Source organism: Crocodylus porosus, unplaced genomic scaffold, assembly GCF_001723895.1.
Source record: "Crocodylus porosus isolate Cpor-Errol unplaced genomic scaffold, CroPor_comp1, whole genome shotgun sequence".
NCBI lineage: Eukaryota > Metazoa > Chordata > Crocodylia > Crocodylidae > Crocodylus > Crocodylus porosus.
Window position 1 is genome coordinate 116,508,764 of NW_017728943.1, and position 19,653 is coordinate 116,528,416.

Here is a 19,653-nt window from a genome sequence, read left to right on the forward strand (position 1 = left end):
AGGGGGCTGGACTTGAAGATCTTCTGAGGTCCCTTCTAGCCCTAATGTCTATGAAATCTATGAAAATGTGACCATATGAAATACCATCTCATGTTTTCAGGGGTCCCTCTCTTTCCTAAGATTGTCTTTCTGCTCTTAGTATACCCTTGTTATCAATTCTCCTGGTTGGCATGGCGTTCAGTCTTTGCTGTGACTACAAGCTTATGGCTTGTGGTTTACGTAGTCATGACTTTTCAAAGATGCACGGATTTCCTCTTGGGCAATTTCAGCACTGCAACCAATTTGTGTAAGAATTTCCTCTCCATTTTGAGATGTATAGTATTTGGCAGGACAAGAGTGTGGCTGCTCACTGAACTTCCTAGCTAGTGGGTATGTAACTTTCAACTCTTTCAGCCTAAATTATAAGCTTTATCTTTACTGAATGGCTATTTAGGTACTAATTTGTTTTAAACACCCCCTTTTTTAGTTGATGAAAATTCCACTTATACAATAAAGAAAGCTGATGTATAACTGCTCTGTGTTATATAAACAGCTGTTTAAAAGACATGCTTCCTTGGATGTCTTACATGGATTACATGGAGTAACACTTTTTAAAATGAGAATTCAGCCATTGCTATTTTGGAAAATGTTTTAGGTTTATCTTTATGCTAAAGCAAAAAATGTCATAAAGTACTCCTTTTAGTTATTTTAGTAGAATCAGGTGTTTCTGCAAATGAATTTGATATGGAAATAAACACATTGCTCAACCAATTTCAGTTTTTTAGAGAAAATGCGCAAGTTTTATAGCATTTATATATGTTTAAAGTGTTACATAAATAATGGGATGTAATCTGCTGCAGTGACAGTTAGTTGTATTTAAGGAAAAAAAAATATGAATCTTCTTGTCTTTCCTTTTTTGCTAATGGACATGGGACTTTGTATATATGTGCATGTGTAGATTGACTTATGTGAGGTCTTACGTGAAGGGTCTCAGCCAGCCAAGATTTTAACTCCCATAGCATTAAAATCTTCTAAATACCCTTCTGCTTTACTAAAATAGAAAATTGCAAACAGTTGGCTCAAGCCCAAACCCAGATTCCCCCAAACGGAACTCAGACATGCCAAGTGTTCAGATACGACATTTGTCCGGCCATCTGTGACTCCTAATAGATACCAATTAGGAAGTGTAACTTCTTTCTTTACTGGAATCAAGTAGCATGCAATGTCCCTCTTGCAAGTACATACTATTATTTCAACTAAGGAATCTAAACACAACTAAAAAAGGATTTGCTAGGTTTGCAGTTGTACTGCTGTCTTCCTACATGGCAATTAGAACAAGCTTTTTTTTAGACATTATGTAAAATAAGGAGTAACATTCTGGTAATGTCGCACGGAACAGTATAATTTCTGACCTTCTTCCAGACTAACTTCCTGGGCACATGCAGGAAGTGTTGTATTCACTACATTCTTTCACTATCTACCTAAGATAGTGCCTTGCCTCTCTCTACCCAAGATCCTGCTCTTGCCTTTGTTTCAAGGTAATTTGCATAATCACAGATCCTCACAGGAGGTGAGAGGCTTCATGTCAGCTATGAACCGACTGCCGAGACGAGTTTTCCATCTATTGACTCCTCTGTGAAATCCGATGAAATATAAACTTCCATTTCTGCCCAGGAGAACTTTTACAATCTTTTCTCCAATGCCAGATGAAGGGTGTTTGTGCCTCCAAACTTGCAATTAAAGAACTTTTTTTTGCAAAAATCTTGTTGGTCTAATAAAAGATATCATCTCTACTATGAGTCCTGATTGCCTTCTCTCTACCTAGGCCTTCAAGCCACATTCTTATATGTGTGTTGGTGAAATGGAAGTTCCATGTTACAAGGGAATGGATTTCTGTGTGGATATTTTTAATGCAACTTCATTTTGACTTTATCCAGGTTGCAGCCTTTACTTCTGACAAGGAAATAGTAAGTGGGTGCTCTCCTTCTTGTGAGTAAATATGCATGTGCTCATTTGCTGCATTCTTTGCAAAAGCCATACTTATTTTCATTGGAAGGAACATACCAATACAATCATTGTATGTTTTGCATTTACAAGCTACATGTCAGTAGCATTGAGACTTTCATGGGATTGTCCTGCCTATATAAAGTAGGGCTTTCACTATTTTAAGGCGAGTGGAGAGAGACAGAATGACTTGCAGTAGAAAGGTGTAGAATTTCAACAGGACATAGGCAGACAAGGTTCTTTGGGTGAATCTGGTATCTTTTATTAGACCAACTTAAATACTTGGAAAACAATTTTAAAGCAAGCTTTTGGATTCAAAAACCCATCATCAGGCTAAGAAAGTTTCAGCAATTGGTGTGTGCTTTTCCTGGCTGGAATGAAAAGTAAAGAAGCCAGAGGCTGGGCTGGTATGCATACAAGACAGGTAGTCAGTGAAAATGTAGACTGAGGAGTCAGTGGGTGAGAGGCAGGCTGCGTTTGGGGTGGGGAAGAGAGAAGGGGGATGAATAGTGGAAAAGTACCTGGGGAGTCAGCTGTCAGGCAGGTTATAATGTGTCAGAAATCCAATGTCTACATTTAGTCCATGATTTTTAGTATCCAGGAGGTTGATGAAGTGGAGTTCATAGGCTTGTCTCTGGGAAGTGTTTTGTAAGTTTCCTTTGGGGATCAGGACTGAGAGATTGGAGAGAGAGTGGTTTTCTTGCAAGAAATGTGCCCCCACAGGTAACTGGGTATTCCTGTCTGTGATAGATTTCCAGTGTGCACTCATTCTGGTACGCAGTTGTTGTTTGGTCTCTCCTACATATTTTCCATCAGGGCATTTGGTGTATTAGATGAGAGAGATTACATTTCTGGAGGTGTAGCTGTAAGATCGGGGAATGCTGATGGCTCTGTTGTGGGCTGTAGTAATTGTGGGGGTGGTGGGGATGTGTTGGCGGGTTTTGCATTTCTTGTCATGGCATGGTCTGGATCCATTCGCTGTGTTCTGGGCCTGAGGAAGTTTGCTTCTGGTGATGAGGTTAGCGAGGTTCGGTGCTTGTTTGAAAGCTAGGATGGGTGGCTCTGGGAAGATCTCTTTAAGAATAGGGTTTCTTTCTAGTATGTGTTGCAATTGTTTGAGGATTTTCTGTACAGGTTCGAGGGAGGGGTGATGCATCATAATCAGTGGTGTACGATTTATGTGGGGAGGTTTCTGTACTGCAGCAGTTCTTCCCATGATATCCAAGTGGCTTTTTCAAACGTGAGATCTATCTCTCTGGAGAAGTGTCCTTGTTGGGTGAAAGCCTTATTAAATTTGGTGAGGTGGCAATCCCGGGTGTTCTGTTCAGTACAAATTCGGTGGGATCTGAGGACTTGGCTGTATATCACAGCTTTCCTGGTGTGTTGAGGGTGATTGCTGGTTCTGTGCAGATACGTATGTTGGTCTGTGGGTTTCTTGTATAACATGGTCTGTATTTTATGATTCTGGATACTTATTGTGTCTAAAAAGGAGATGTTGGTGCTGGACTATTCTAGAGAAAGTCGGATGGAGGGATGGTGATGGTTGAATTTCTGATGGAATGGAATCAGAGATTGCAGGTTTTCAGTCCAAATGATGAAGATGTCATCAATATATCTTAAGTATAGCAAGGGTTTGATGGTGCAGTTCTTGAGAAAGTCTTCTTCGAGGTGTTTTATAAAAAGGTTGGCATACTGTGGGGCCATTTTGATGCCCATAGCTGTTCCCATTGTCTGGAGGAAGTGTTGGTTATTAAAAGTAAAATTGTTGTGTGTGAGGATGAAGTGTATAAGGTCAGTAATATCTTAGGTCTCTATTCTGAGTTGTCATCTTGTTCCTGTAGATACATAAGGCAGGTTTGGATGCCATCCTGGTGTGGGATATTGGTATATAGGCTGGTAACGTCCATGGTGGCTAGGAGAGTGTTGCTGGGAAGGTGGTCTATGTTTTTAAGTTTCCATAGAAAGTTTCCACCTTCTGTTTAGTACCCTTCTTTCTCTAAGTCCACTCGTAGCATCTGACAAAGTAGGCTGTAGTTTAGGAGCTCATGCTTCTCTGAATGGGTTAGCTTATAAAACACTGTCCAACTAGTGACCTGCAAGCCATATGTAGTCTACAAGGGGTTAATGTATAGCCCATGGCTTGGGCCTGGCCACCACTCCCCACATTGTTCCTGCTTCTGTGGCAGCAGTGGGGGGTTTGGAGCAGCACAGCCAGAGGCAGCTTAGTAAGTTCACTGAATGGGTGGCAGGGAGGAGGCTTGGGCTGCCCACATGGGGGACTTGCACTGCCTGTGAAGCAGTGAGGGATGGACTCTTCCACCTCACAGTGGAAGAAATGTGATCATGTGGCTGCAGGGGAAGGGAACTCACTTGCCCAGTGGCTGCTGCAGGGGCACTCATGCATTGGTGGGGGAAAAAGGCAGGGGATCTGCTCACACTGACCACACAGCAGCAGGGGGTACTTAAGCTGTTTGCACAGCAAGGTGTTGCATGCTGCAAAGATCCCAGGAGCCCACATGACGTGTGGTCTGCATATCATACAGCCCTCATGGTGCCCACAACTGGTGCAGTGTGTGGCCCCCCAGTGCTTTGAAGTTGGACTGCCATGATTTATAAGGTGCCACCCAGCCTTACCTTTATTTAAAGTACTGACTATTTTTCATGCTGGTAAAAAATGACAATGCTGCAGCTTGGCATGTTATGCTGTCTTGTGCATTGCACTGCAAAGGTCTATGCAACTAACTTCATATTTAAAGAGAAGTAATTAACCATGTTAGTCTGAAATCATGCAGAAGGCAGAGAAGAGATTTAGTTAGTGTATAAGGTGCATCTCTCCCCTGCCTGATTATTTAAAGTGCATATGAGGCTGCCAGGGGACAGTCAAACAACTTGAGTCTCAGTGTTGTGACACTTCATATTTTCAGTTCTGCTTTGTATTTTCTTTACTTGCAGATGGAAAACTGCTGGTGCTCAGCTAGAATAATAGAGGCTTGGATAGGAGTCAATTGGCTGAGGTTCAATCTGGATAAAAATGTGGCAAAAGCAGGCCAGGGGAACCATCCATAGAGAGGAGCATTGTCTGCTCTGTCACTTCAGGGATGAGAAATAGGCAGCTTTATTCCAGGAAGCTTAGACAGTGCAAGTCAGTTGCTACTGGATCCCAAGGTAGCAGTAGTAGCCAACAATGTTTTACTTTTACTTTTGGCTGCATGTTTGTACCTGTTCTTCTCTGATATGAAAACTGACAGTTATCCAGGCCTTTGTCACTGCTGAGGTTAATTACTTTATTATGCTAGGCACCACTGGCCTTGAAGACTACTTATACCTCTGCTTGTGCATCTAGTATTACTTGTGGGATTGTAAGAAAAGAGGTCTATCTCCTGTATTATTTACTGATAATAAAACAGTTCTGAATCTGGCTGCCTAGTTACTTAGCAACTTAATTAAATTCTATACCAGTGATCCTTTCCTCCTCTGGCCATAAATATCTTTCCACATAGTTTTGCTATTTTTTAAGAGAAAATTATATGTTCTTTTCATTCCTGTCACCTTTTCCACTGTCAGTCACCTTTGCAGAGTTGACCATGCTCATTTTTTTGAGATGTTATGTACCCGTGGCTTCTGTGACTGTTGTTTCTTATTCCTTTTTTTATCTCTTTAATCATGAATATTACATGTCTTTTAGAAGTACCTCCTTGACCTCTTTCCAACTCTGTCCTGTGTTCCCTCTTTTTCTTCCCTGTTCTATGAAGTTTGAGTAGTCTCACCTGGAAACAGAGATTTAACTATTATCTCTCTGTGGAGAGCTCATATATTTACCTTTCTGCCTTTCTACTCCAGACCTGTCTCCTTCCCCAACCATTTCTCTCCCCCTGGGTGCATCTACGTGTGCATATTAATGTGTTGCAATAAATTCTAGTGCTGATTGAACCACAGTTTATTGCTCCCAAGTGTGTTTTTACACATGCACTGGGGATCACAGCCAATTGAGCTGGGGTGGAGCAGCCCCAGCAGGCAATGGGTATAGGAGGTCAGCCTGCTGGCCTGGGGTTGCTCCCCTCCCAGCTAACTTGCTGAAGAGGGGCTGGCTGGGGCATGAGGGTGCTTCAGTGCAAGGCTAGCTGGCAGGCGGCCCCCGCACTGATGCACCTTCTTGTCCTAGCTAGCCAGGGCAGTGTCTACACACAGCTGCTGTAGAGTTTTCTACTTTGCAGCAGGATAGTACTTGTATTTACTACCCTGCTGCAGAGTAAATTGATTTTACTAATAGGTTTGTGCCTCTAGACATGTGACCTTTACTGCATAGCTAATTGGTCTACAATGCAGTAAACATCTCATGTAGATGCCCCCATTGGTGTGTCAAACCATTAGCTCAAGCTCTACATGGTTAAGACAGCTTTTGCAGTCCTACATGGTTGTACCTGCCCATTCTCTTGAGTTTTGTGGATAATCATCATGTCTGTTAAACATTTTCAAAACCAACTTATCCTTCCTCAGAAACATCCATAAATGTGTTTTTCCTTGCCATGATCTCTGTAAATATTCTGGCAAGATTTATGCTGCAAGTGTGCTGAAGACTACTGCCTTTCACTTTGAATACTGTCCCATAGTTTCCTTTTACATCCTCCTATGTCTGTGAACCCATCAGAGCCTTATATGATTGGGTCCTGGTCTGTGGCTTCTAATTGCATAACAAGAATACTTTCAAATACTTTCTTTAAAATCTATTTTAGAGTAAGGTTATAGTTCTTCATGCAGGCTTTTCTGCTTTGTTGCTGTTACTTATGTTTGGCTGCAAGGTTTCAGACTTAGAGTAGTTTGAAACCTTGCAGCCAAACGTATATAACCTTGTTGACCAGGTCCTGCATGGTGGCAGTCCCCACTCCCCAGTGTCATCCAGCCCACCGGAGTTTGTCATGGGGCTGGTGCCTTGCCTGGCCTCATGATGCTCCCCACTCTACCACCTAAGCTGGTTGGAGGACACTAGACCAGTTCACTTTTCCATCATTCATTGCTACTATCTCTATTTACTCCTGTGCCACACAATCTCTCATGCTGCTCTCATGTCCCACCCAGAAACCAAGTGGCGGGACCTGCTCAGCAAAAGCACCCCAGTGGCTGAGTCTGTACTCCATGCTCACCCCACAGCCACTGGGGACCTCAGCTGGTGGCTCCGCCATGGAGCCATTGCCATGGGTGTGTATGTGGTGAGCTTCATAGACACACCAGTCTCCTGCCTCTTCTACGGGCAGAGGTAGCCCTGGCGCACATGACCTTTGAGTGTGCCAGGTTGCAGCCCCTCCACCTCCACCTCTAGAACCTCCTCTTTAAGTTCTGTTTGAATTTCACCCCCTGCCATTTTGTTTTTGGTCACCCCATCTGCAGCCCTACCAAGCCCTGGATCCTCCTGGTCAACCTCCTCCTGGCCCTGACCAAGTGCCTGTACTTGATCAGGAAGGAGGCTGGGAAGGTGCCTAGAGACTGTGGAGCTGCTTTATTCTCACTTGTCTGTGCATGTTTCCAGGCAGAGCACCAGTGGACGGTGTCTACTGACTCCTTGGATGCCTTTGAGGACTGGTGGGTGTGCCCCGGGGGGGGCTCTGCTTGGTGTCCCCCTCTGGTGCACTCATTTTCATGTTTTGACCCTTTGACCCTCATGTCACTCCTGTTGTGTTTTTTGCCTTTGTTGTCCCAAGTATTTTGTTGTAGTGTTCACCCATTAGCCCCCACACAATAGGGGCTACTAGATAGCCATGTGGGCCTCAAGGCCCATGGTATTTGAATGTTACAATTAGACAGGAGCTCCTGAGGCCTGGCTGCTTGGTATCTGGGGATGCTACCCCTTCTACCAACTGGACTGCTGAAGTAGCCCTAGCCTGGAGTGGCCCCTGTACCCTCTACCCACTGCAGCAGTCTGGCAGTGGGGGCTGATGCCTGGCTGTGATCTGCTGCCATGTGTGACAGCATCCAATCCCTTGGACCTGTGGTCCCAAAGCCATGCCCCTGGCAGACCCAGATAGGGTGCCCCCGCTCTGCCATCTGAGCAGCAATCACCCAGAAGATGTGCTCCTTGCAGTGGTCCTTTTTGAACTGTTAAAGTGTGTCCCCTTGGCCCCAAGTGGCCAACAGGTCAGCCATCTTGTCTGCCCTCCAGGTGGGTCCCCACTGTTGGCCCTGGACAGGCTTCTCTGCATGAGTCTCACCACTTGTCTCACCAGCAGAGATCCTGGTATTCTCTGTTTACAAATTACAAATACTCTGATAAGAAATGCAAATTCTCTCATTAAAATACCCAAAATAGTGTTCTTCCACTATTAAAATGAAACGCCACTATATAGAGAGAGACCAGTTGAGCAATGTTTTACTGATATATTTACAAGTGTAAAGCAATTTGGCTTGGGGGAGGCAGTTGGGGGAGTTTGTGGATGGATGTAGTGCTTTTGGAGTGGAGCGTGGGGTTTGTGGTTTGTGGGTGGGTATGTCGGTGAGAGGTTTGTGGGGGTGGCTTGGGGATGTGGGTATTGTGGGTTGATTATAGGGGGGCTGTGTGTGGGGGGCTGCTCAGGAGGGGTGGGTCCCTTGCCCCCCACAGGTTGAAGCCCCCCTTGCACAGCACATGAACTGCCCCCCCTGCATGGACCAGATGCGCCCCATGCACAGCAGAACCCCACTCCCCACAGGGCCCACAACTTACCCCTGCAGCAGCAGCAGCTGTGGGGCACTCAGGGCCCACTGCAGCCAGAACCCCCAGCGGTGCAGCACATCCCCAATTGCCTCAGAGCCAGTGCTGCCTCTGTTGCTTGGCGTGGATGCGGCCTGGCTCGGTGAGGCACTGCGTGGGGCCATGCGGCTTCAGCTATGTGTCACTGAGGGCTGGGTCCCATTCGCAGGGACTATGTGATATAAGGAGCTGGGTCCTGTCTCCATGGAACTGGCCCGGCCTGATGGTGTGCGGGGCCTGTGGAGGCAGGACACAGCTTGGTGCATTGGGTGGTCCCTGTGAGTGGGATTTGGCCCAGGTAACAGCCCAAGAGGTGTAGGGGCTGCCTGAAGCTGCATGGCCCTGCACATCACTGCACTCAGCTGGGCTGCATTCACACCAAGTGGCACAGGCAGTGCCAGCTCTGAGACAATCAGAGACACGCTGCACCACTGGGTGTTCCGGCTGCAGCGGCCCTGAGCACCCCATGGCTACTGCAGTTGTGGTGGTAAGTTGTGGGCCCTGTGGAGTGGTGGGGGCTGTAGGCTCTGTGGGGGGACCCACACTCCCTGACCAGACCCCCTACCCCCACACAACCCCCCACACATTTACAGTCCCCCCCCAGTCCCTATTTACTGGGGACAGCTCCCGGGTCACAGCCTTCATAGATTCATAAATTGTAAGGGGCTGAAAGGGGACCTTGCAAGATCATTAGCTTTAGCCCCCCTGCAGTAGGCAGCAAAGACAACTGGGGTAAGGTGACTGTTCAGACTCCTCTTAAAGATTTCTGGTGCAGGTGATTGCATCACCTCTTCAGGGAGTTTATTTCACAGTCTGGGTACCCTAACTGTGAAGACTTTCCTAGTATTAAGCCTGAAATGGTCTTCTAGGAGTTTGTGGCCGTTACTCCTGGTTTACCCCAAGGGTGCCCTGGTGAGCAGTTGTTCACTGAGCCCTTGATGTATTCCCCTGATATAGTGGTAAGCTGCTACCAGGTCCCCTCTCAGTCTTCTCTGTTTTAGGCTGAAGAGGCCCAAGCCTCTTAGCCTTTCCTCATGTGGCTTGACTTGCAAGTCTCTGATCATATGGGTGGCTCTTCTCTGGACTCTCTCAAGTTTTCCTATGTCCTTGTTGAAGTGTGGTGCCCCGAACTGGATGCAGTACTCCAGCTGTGGTCTCACCAATGCTGAGTAAAGCGGAAGAATCACTTCCTTGGTTTTGCTTCAGATGTATCGGTTGATGCATGCCAGAATATTGTTTGCCCTGCTGGCTACAGCATCGCACTGATGGCTCATGTTCATATTATGGTCTATTATTACCCTTAGGTCACTTTCAGTCATGGTGCTAGTCAGTTTGGCACCACTGAGCCTGCAAGTATGTTGGGGATTTTTTATCCCCAGTTGGAGCACTTTACACTTCTCAATGTTGAACTTTATCTGGTTCTGATCTGCCCACCTTGCCAGCCTGTCTAGGTGTGCCTGTATCTGCAGCTTATCTTCAAGCATGACCATGTTTCCCTATAATTTGCTGTCATCCTCAAACTTGGCCAGTGAGATCTTCACCCCCACATCCAAATCATTGATAAAGATGTTGAAAAGTACTGGACCAAGCACGGACCCCTGAGGGACATCAATGGCCACTTCTCGCCAGGATGACACAGATCTGTTCATTAGAACTCTCTGGGTCCTACCGCACAGCCAGCTTCCTACCCACCTAACTGTTGATCAGTTACGCCCACAATCCTCCAATTTTCCCTTGGGAACATCATGGGATACCAGATCAAAGGCCTTTTGGAAGTCTAGGTATACAATATCAACCTCCTCTCTCATATCCAGGTGGTGAGTTACCTGGTTGTAGAAGGAGATGAGTTTGGTAAGACAAGACTTGCCTGTGACAAAGCCATGCTGGCTGTCTTTCAAAATCCTACCTTCTGCAAGCCTGTTGCACATAGATTCCTTGATTAATTTTTTCAGGATTTTCCCTGGGATAGAAGTTAGGCTAATTGGCCTATAGTTGCCTGGGTCCTCTTTCCTCCCCTTCTTGAAGATGGGCACAACACTGGCCCTCTTCCAATCTTCAGGGACCTCCCCCAAGTACTACAAGTTTTGGAAGAGTTTTGCCAGAGGTCCAGTGATGATTTTGGCCAGCTCCTTCAGCACCCTTGGATGAAGTTCTAACTTTTCTAACTGATCATGCAGCAGTTCAATGTCAACAGTAGAAAGGTGGTCATTCCCATCATGCCCATGCTGAACCTTATCTAGTATGATTTTTCCCCTTAGTCCAGTGAAATACCAAAGCAAAGTAATCATTTAGGAGTGCAGTTTTCTCCTGCATGTTGGAAACCAGCCCGCCTGAGCTGTTAAGCAATGGCTCCATGCTTCCATTTGTTTGCTAATATATACATTTGTTTTCCTTCTGTTCCCTACCTATGTAGAGAAGGACTTCTTATTATCTTTGATTTCCATTGTTAGATTAAATTCAATTGTCACCTTAGCTTTTCTAATTTGCTCCCTGCAAGTGTGGGCCATTGTTGTATAGTCCTCCTTGGGGACTGTCCCAAGCTTCCATTGTCTGTATGTCTTTTCCTTCTTTCTCAAGAAAAATTGATAGAGCACACTGCCCTGTGCCACTCCTGTTTGCCTCCATGCAAGGCAACAAGGTAGGGCAGCAGAGGGCACCATAGAGACTCTGGCTGCATGCCAGAGCATCTCTGGAGGTTCCCCCCCCCCACTCAGGGCATGGTGGGGAACTGTGCCCTGCGCTGCTTTTTTCTGGGGTGTTTTTATTTGATACCTGGAAATCCAGGGATCAAATTTTGAGCCCGCCCTGCAAATTTTTTCATTCTTAGCGTGCCTCTTGTGGCATCTCAAACTGGTTTGAGACACTGCAGGAGGCACGTGCACGCTTGTCTCAATGCACCCTCTGAGTTTTTTGAAGTTCTATTTTTCCTGTTTAAAAGCAAGTAAAAACTAGTGGAATAAGTGAAAACTAAGAGCTGGCACTGTCTAGTAGGTGCTTTGAAACTAAAAAGGTTGAGAACCACTGCTCTATGTATGCTCTGTATCTATGCATAAATGGAAAGGATTTGACTAAAATCCACCTCTTTCCCTCTATTTCCTTAAATTAGATTCATAGATGCTAGAGTTGGAAGGGACCTCAACAGATCATCAAGTCTGACCCCCTGCCTAGGCAAGAAAGAGTGCTGGGGTCAGATGACCCCAGCCAGATGCCTCTCCAGCCTTCTCTTAAAGACCCCCAACATAGCACCACCTCATTTGGAAGCCCATTCCAAATTTTGGCCACCCTTACCATGAAGAAGTTTTTCCTGATATCTAGCCTAAATCTGCTCTCTGTTCATTTGTGACTATTGTTCCTTGTTACCCCAAGAGGCGCCCTGGTGAACAGAGCATCTCTGATCCCTAGCTGCATTCCGCTAATGAATTTGTAGGCAGCCACAAGTTCACCTCTCAGCCTTCTCTTGCAGAGGCTGAAGAAGTCCAGGTCCCTCAGTCTCTCCTCATAGGGCTTGTCCTGTAAGCCCCTAACCATACAAGCGGCTCTCCTCTGGACCCTCTAAAGTCTATCAACATCCATCTTGAAGTACAGTGCCCAAAACTGGACATGGTACTCCAACTGCAGTCTGAGCAATGCCGCATAGAAGGGAAGTATCACCTCCTTGGATCTATTTGTCATGCATCTGCTGATGCATGATAAAGTGCGGTTAGCTTTGCTGATGATTTTGTCACACTGATGACTCGTGTTCATCTTGGAGTCCACTATGACTCTAAGATCCCTTTCTGCTTCTGTGCTGCTGAGAAGGTCACTTCCCACCCAGTAGATGTGATGAATATTTTTGTGTCCTAAGTGCAGCCCTCTGCACTTGTTCTTGTTGTACTGAATCCTATTCTGTACTGACCACTTTTCTATCCTGTCCAGGTCTGCCTACAATCATTCCCTACCCTCCAGAATGTGTGCTTCACCCGCCAATTTAGTGTCATCTGCAAACCTGGACAGAGTACACTTCACACCCACATCCAAGTCATTGATGAAGATTTTGAAGAGTACAGGTCCAAGGACTGAACCCTGGAGGATCCCACTACACACATCCTTCCAGGTTGATAACAACCTGTCTACTACCACTCTCTGGGTGTGACCGCTAAGCCAATTTGCCACCCACTGGACCATGTAAACATTTATGTCACAGCCTCTTAATTTATTTATGAGAATAGGATGAGATACTGTATCAAAGGCCTTGCTAAAGTCCAAGAAAACAAAATCCACCTCTACACCTGCATGTAAGCATTTTGTGACCTTGTCTTAAAATGAACCCATATTGGACAGAGTGGCATCTCTAGTGGACGCTGTGAGCACAACACCGCCCCCTTGGTTGGTGTCCCCTGACTTACCTGCCACAACTGGTTGGTACCTGAAGAGAAGGAGGGGGTCCAGTGGTGTTCTTCTTCCCCTACTGACCCGAAGATGGGGTACTCACAGAAGTGCCATGGTGTTCCTCGGGGTTCTGCCTCCCCTACACACCATCCACTCGCCAACTACTTGGGTGTTCCACTCTGTTAACCCCTTTACTATGGGGGTCTGGCGTCAGCTTCGGCAAATAGGTTAGTTGCCTGGATGTCAATGCATCTGGAGCCTCAGTCACTGATCCCAAAGGAGAGGCATCCTGAGGGCGAGGGATGCTTCTATACACTTTGAAATTGAGGGGCTGGGATTGTCCATCCCCAGCCTACTGCCTGACACTGCTTCCCCACCTTTCATGCGGGGAAGTGTCTGCGGGGCTGTTATAACCAGCCTCCAGAACCACCACCTGCCTGGCATGCTCCAGGCTGGTTCTCTCTCTCTCTTTCTCCCTGCCGGCTTCCGGTGGGGTTTTTAAATTTCCCGCAGCAGTGGCATCAGCTGCCGCAATCAGCCAGTCGCTGCCTCGCCCAGGCAGCAGCTGCGCGGCTCCTGCTCTGCTCCTGCTCATCCCGGCAGTAAGTTTGCTGGGGTGTAGGGGGCTTGCTAGCTCCCCTGGGGAATGCTCGGGCCTGCCCCTGGCATCCCTGGTGCCTGTGGGAGCTTCTCATTGGCACAGTCAGGCATGATTTACCTGCTACAAATTCATGCTGGTTTCCCTGCTGCATAATTATTCCTGCTGGACTCCCACAAATATGATCCTTCATAATCTTTTCAAAGACCGTTCCAAGGATGGAGGTGAGACTGACTGGCCTATAATTACTCGGATCCTCCTTCCTTCTCCCCTTCTTGAAAATAGGGACCTCATTGGCCCATTTCCAGTCCTCCGGGACCTGACCTGAGCACCATAAGCGCTCAAACAGCCATGCCAGTGGTTCTGCTATGACACCAGCCAGTTCCTTCAGTATCGTCAGATGCAGCTCATCCAGGCTTGTTGACTTGAACACATCCAGTCCATCCAAGTGACTCTACACCAAGTCTGTGCTGTGAACTAAGTATGCAGGTTACAATGTTCTAAATGACCAGTGTACCACATGCTGAGCCAACTTCAAGTTTTAACAGTAGCAGTTTGATCTGCTGACCTTACTTGCAGAGCCCGTTGTGATTACAGACTTGACTCTTAAATAGAAACTTTGTCCATATGCTTTCACCTAATATTTGAGATCAGCTGGGGCCCTGCTTCCTAGTAAACTGGATTCAAACTTTGGAGTCCAGGACATGGGTTTTCAAATCAAGTCTTTTCTTGAGTTTGCTGTTTTTGACTGATCTCACTGAGTCACAGTTTGACCTTCAGGGCACATTTTAAGGTTAGTCTTTTCAGACTTCTGCTAAAGGGAGTGCTGAAAATTACTTTTGTGATTTGAGATCATTTTCCATGTAATGTCTTGTACAGACCCCTATCAATTTTAGTATGTTTTTAAATTATGGTGTCCAGAGGATATAAGAGGAAAACATCAGAAATTGAACGGCAATAAAACTAAACTAGAATATTGTAAGAAAACATCACAACACTGTACTATATAACATAAGCATTCTCAGGTTATGCCTCACCTTCTTCAAATTATTTATTTTTGTTGAGGATTCTTGAAAAAGAGATTTTTTTTCCTTAAAAATTCTGTTTAAAAAAATCTATCTTGGTTATATGGTTAAAATATTAAAGCGTTTCCAGGTCTGTTGAAGATGACCATTTAAATATTTAAGTTTATCTTTAGGCTTATTTTTGTTTTCTGTTTTAGGATTTTCAGTTTTTTAACAAACCTGAACAGTGTTGATGATAATATTTTTTTCAATGATTTCTTTGAAATGGGAGTAGGGAAGAATATATTTAATCATTTTTCATGTAGGAAAAAAATTGTATGGTTAGATCCTGCTCACTGATGATAATGTTAGACTGAGGAAGTTCAGGAGAACTTTACTTTGCATTGGGATTCTTCGTGTCCAAAGGGGAGAAGGAAGAAAGCAGAACAAGATAATGAAGATAAGCAGATGGCTTAGGATGAGTGCTCTTGAAAGGGTTTGGGATATATGACCACTGATGAGCATTCGCAAGCAGGTCATTTCAGGGATGAGGTTTGTTTAAATAAGCAAGTAAACTGCCTTTTAGCATCAGGATTGGTCTGGCAGATAAGAACTTTAAATTAGAAATGCAGCAGGGAAAGCTGAGAGACTGGCACAACATCTTCATGCTGAAAATAAACATGCAGCTGAAGGGTAGTCTGGTAAATGAGGAAGTTGCCCAAGAGAGGGAAAAGCACCAAGAAATAGAAGGGTTATGGAAGACAGCAATATATCTGTAATGGAAATAGAGAAGTTACACATGTCCCAGCTGGGAAACTGAGTAAGGTTAGATGAGTAATAAAATGGGTGACCTGGATCTCCTGGTGTGTGATACAAAAACAGACATATGAAGAACAGAGACATGATGAATAGTAGCCATGACTAGAATTCAGATATTGAAAGGTACAAACCATTTAGGAAGGACAGAAATAAGAATAAAAGCAGTGGGAGAGCATTGTCCATTAATAATGTGTTTGCCCAAACCCAAAATGACCTCCCCAATAATTGGACTCTGTATATGAAAAAAGTATACATTTGTTATAATTTTCCAGGTATAGAAAATAATTATTGGAGGGTCATCTTGTATTCATCCTTTGCACTGCTGCAGAGGGTAAAGTAGTAGCAGGGGGCCAGGTGTCTGGGAGGGCGGTCAGACATTCCCCTTGCCCTCTGCCTCCTCACTTCTACAGCCTGCCTGCCTCTCTCTGCTGCTTGCACACCTTGGTGTCTGCCCTATGCAGCTTCTGCTCCCTTTCTTTCCCGCTCCCCAGAGCCTCTTCACTTTGACATTGAAGAGAGCAGGTGGAGGTTGGGGCAGGTGGCTGATGCAGGTCTGGTTCTGGCCCTGACCTGGGCTTAGAGCCAAAGTCAAAGCTGCAGCAGCCATCTGCCCCACTCCCACTCCTTCACCTTGTACTTTAATCCAAGCAGAGGGACTTTTTCTTCACATGATGAATGGAAGGGGGGTGGGGAGCCTTGTCTTGGATTTGAGTAAATATGGTAATGCAGGGTAATAACATGCAATGGTAGACAAAATAGAACTTTTTGGTGTTAAAATCACATTAGGAAGGACTAATAAAAAGGAGCTTAAGGTGACTGTGTTGGAGGGTGTATTATAGATCCCAAAGATCAGACATGGATAGGGATCTCTAAGGTCTTTGGGAAATTTCAGTTCCAGTTGAAATTGTTTAATTATTGGTATTAATGTCCTTCAGATTGTTTGGGTAATGAACATTACAAATAATAATAGATATTTTTGGATGAGTTAGCCAATAGATTTCTCTATCAAACGAACATTGTACTAATGAGAGGAAAAGCTACCTGGATCTAGTTTTTGCGTTTAGCAAGAATCTTAGAGAAGGACTGCTTGTGGGAAATAATTGAGGATAGAATCAATGTGGTTTAAATTGCAAAAGATGTATAACAAGAGTCTTGGACTTCAGGCGGGTTAATCTGGGGAAACTTAAGTTATTAATTAAGGACACTGATTGGATTCAGGAGCTTAGCGACCTGGATGGAATAGCATGCAACTGTTTTAAAACAAGACTGCTATTAGAAGCTAGAAGCTTTGATCACAAGCAAGAAGAAAAAAATGGTAAGGACTATAGACTGCATGGATGAACAAAGACTTCCACCAGGCCATTAAGAATGAGAAGAAGCAATAGAAAATAAGGCCTATCAATAAGGGATTATCATACTGTGGTCAAAGAATGCAGGAATAAAGTGAAAATGGCCATAATCTTGGCTGACTTTGACTTAGCAATGGATACTAACACATAGCAAAGCTTCTCTGGTCATATAAATAAAAAGTGAACTACGAATGAGGAAGTAGGGATGCTCTATATTGCTGATGGATTAGAAATCAAGGGCAGAGACTATAGCTGTCCATGTTAAACAGTGATTGGATAGTGGTAATTAGTTGTGTTGCTTGGGATTACTGCTTAATATTTTTATCAATGAGCTTGATACTGGAACTAGATGTGTCCTCATGAAACTTGCAGCTGATACTAAATTACGGGATGTTGCCAACATGGGAGAGGACAGGATTGCTTTACCAGCTGTTGTAGTTAATATTGTGGAATGGAACTTCAGAAATGGAATTACTTTTATTAGTATGAAGTGCCAAGCCATGTGTTTAGGGACCAACAACAAGAATTTTGCCTATATTGTAAGATGGGCATACGCAGACTGGAGATAGCTAAAGAAGGGAGGGACCTGGGTGCACTGATCAATCACTGGATAATCGTAAGGCTACAGTGTGATGCAGCTGTGAAAGAGGCTAATGCAAAAAGTTGTTTTTCATTACAGTATAAGAACTTGCTGAAATCTCTATGCGCTGCCATGTTATACTCCCAGCTGATATCTTGGTTCCAAAAAACACCAAGTCTTGTGATTTGGATACTTCCTAGTCATCCAAATAAAACTTGTTCACCTCTTTCTCCTCCTAGTTTGATGGTGTGTGGTAGACACTCACTGTGTTATTACCCTTGCTATTTTCCCTTCTACCTTAATCAAAAGACTTCCAATAGATCTTCCTTCCACTTCATTCTTGGAACAAATACATATTCCTTCAAAGGTAGTCCTGCCCCATTTCTTTCCTGTCTGTTTTTCTTGAAAAAGCTATACTTATCTATGTCAATATTCTAGTTGTTAATGATCCCACCCAGAGTTATCCCAGCTAAGATCCTTGTGGGGGAATGTCTCTGTGTTTATATATTAGGACTTACAATCTTTCTGATTATTCCACATATTAGCAGTTAAGATTTTCCATTTTTCCTTCTATATTAAGTCTCCTATATTTTCCATTTTTCCTCCTGTGTTAAGCAGGTTGCCCCGCTCTTTTCTGTTGTCTTTTGTTTCCCTCCATGGTTGAACCGAGTTAAAGCCCTTGATCTTTTCTCAACAAACCTGCTTAAGGATTTATATGGTCTTTTAACTCCCTTCAGTCATGCCTACATGTCCAAAAGGCATCATCACTGGTCACTAGGTGCTAAGTCACTTGAGCTAGGACAGCAGTGGACTTAGATGAGCTGTATCCAAAACATAAAGTGTCATTACTCTGTTTCTGCAAAATGTTACTGTTTGTTTATTACCTTTCTGTGCTTGATAACATTTCTGAAACATACGCCCTAAATTAGACTATATAGTCAGAAGATGAGAAGAGTCATGTAACTGCCAGCAGAAGCAGGATGCATAGCAGCATGTAGCTGGAAAAGCCATAAATATCAGATGGTAGGGCAAAAATGCCATTTCATATGTTAGACAAAAATTGAGGCCAACAGCAGTGTCATACTGGGTGGGCTGATTTAAATCAAGACACTTTCAATTACTGGGATTTCAAATGCTGTTTTTTTGTCTTAAAATCTGACTTAAATTGCCATAGTTCAGATCAATTCACTGGGTAATCAAATGCATTTTGTGTGGTTTGGTGACCTTATTATGAGCACTTATTACTTTCTGATAACTTGTGCACACCAGGTTACAAAAGTAAGATGGCTTAAGAATGAAGACTGGAGAAATGCATTTATTTTATTCAGAAAAGGTTCTTTGGGTAAACCCACTGTCTTTGCAAGCTTTTGGGTACAAACACTCTTCTTCAGGCAGCAGAGGAAGAATCTGCAGTTGTTTTGTGCTCTTCCTGGGTGGGATAGAAGGCAGTATGCAAGAATGTGTCAGTGAAAATGCAAATGTGTAGCAGACAATGGGTGAGAAACAGGTGGGAAGGAGAAATGGAAATGGTGACCTGGTGATAAAATGTAGCTGGTAAATTGTAGAGAGGTTACCTGGAGTATCAGATGTTAGGCAGGTTATAATGTACCATAAATCCAATATCTATATGTAGTCTGTGATTTTTTGTAGGTTGATGTATTGAAGTTTGTAGGCTCATCTGTAAAAGGTGTTTTGTAAATTGTCTTTGAGGATTAGAACTCGGAGACTAGAGAGAGAGTGGTTTTCTTGTAAGAAAACATGTCCCCACAGATAATTGGGTATTTTTGCCTTTGATAGATTTTCAGTGTGCATTCATTCTGGTATGCGGTTGTTGTTTGGTTTCTCCTACATATTCTCCATCAGGGCATTTAGTGCACTGGATGAGATATATTATATTCCTGTAGGTGCAGGTGTAAGATCGAGGAATGGTGATGGTTCTGTTGTGGGGTGTAGTTATTGTAGGGGTGGTGGAGATGTGTTGGTAGGTTTTACATTTCTTGTCATGGCATGGTCTGGATCCAGTTGGTGTGTTTTTGGCCTTAGGAAGTTTACTTCTGGTGATGAGGTTGGCGATGTTTGATACTTGTTTAAAGGCTAGGGCAGGTAGTTCTGGAAAGATCTCTTTAAGAATTAGGTCTTATAGTTTCATAGTTTGTAGGGTCGGAAGGGACCTGAGCAGATCATCTAGTCTGACCCTCTGCCATGGCAGGAAAGAGTACTGGGGTCAAATG

At 44.4% G+C, this 19,653-nt stretch overlaps 1 protein-coding gene and 1 long non-coding RNA gene across 2 annotated transcripts in view; one reads left to right on the top strand and one right to left on the bottom strand.

Annotated features, from left to right (window-relative positions):
• The first annotated feature begins 320 nt into the window (after positions 1-320).
• Positions 321-19,653, top strand: part of IPCEF1 (interaction protein for cytohesin exchange factors 1) — a 102,056-nt gene continuing 82,723 nt past the window's right edge. The window contains exon 1 of the mRNA XM_019550054.1: positions 321-369. The gene's annotated coding sequence lies outside the window, so the exon portion shown is untranslated. The remainder of the gene's footprint in view (positions 370-19,653) is intronic.
• Positions 2,243-2,534, bottom strand: LOC109320100. Its single transcript, XR_002103717.1, has 2 exons — positions 2,505-2,534; positions 2,243-2,387 (listed from the first exon to the last, which is right to left on the bottom strand). It is a non-coding gene; the product is annotated as an uncharacterized LOC109320100 (long non-coding RNA).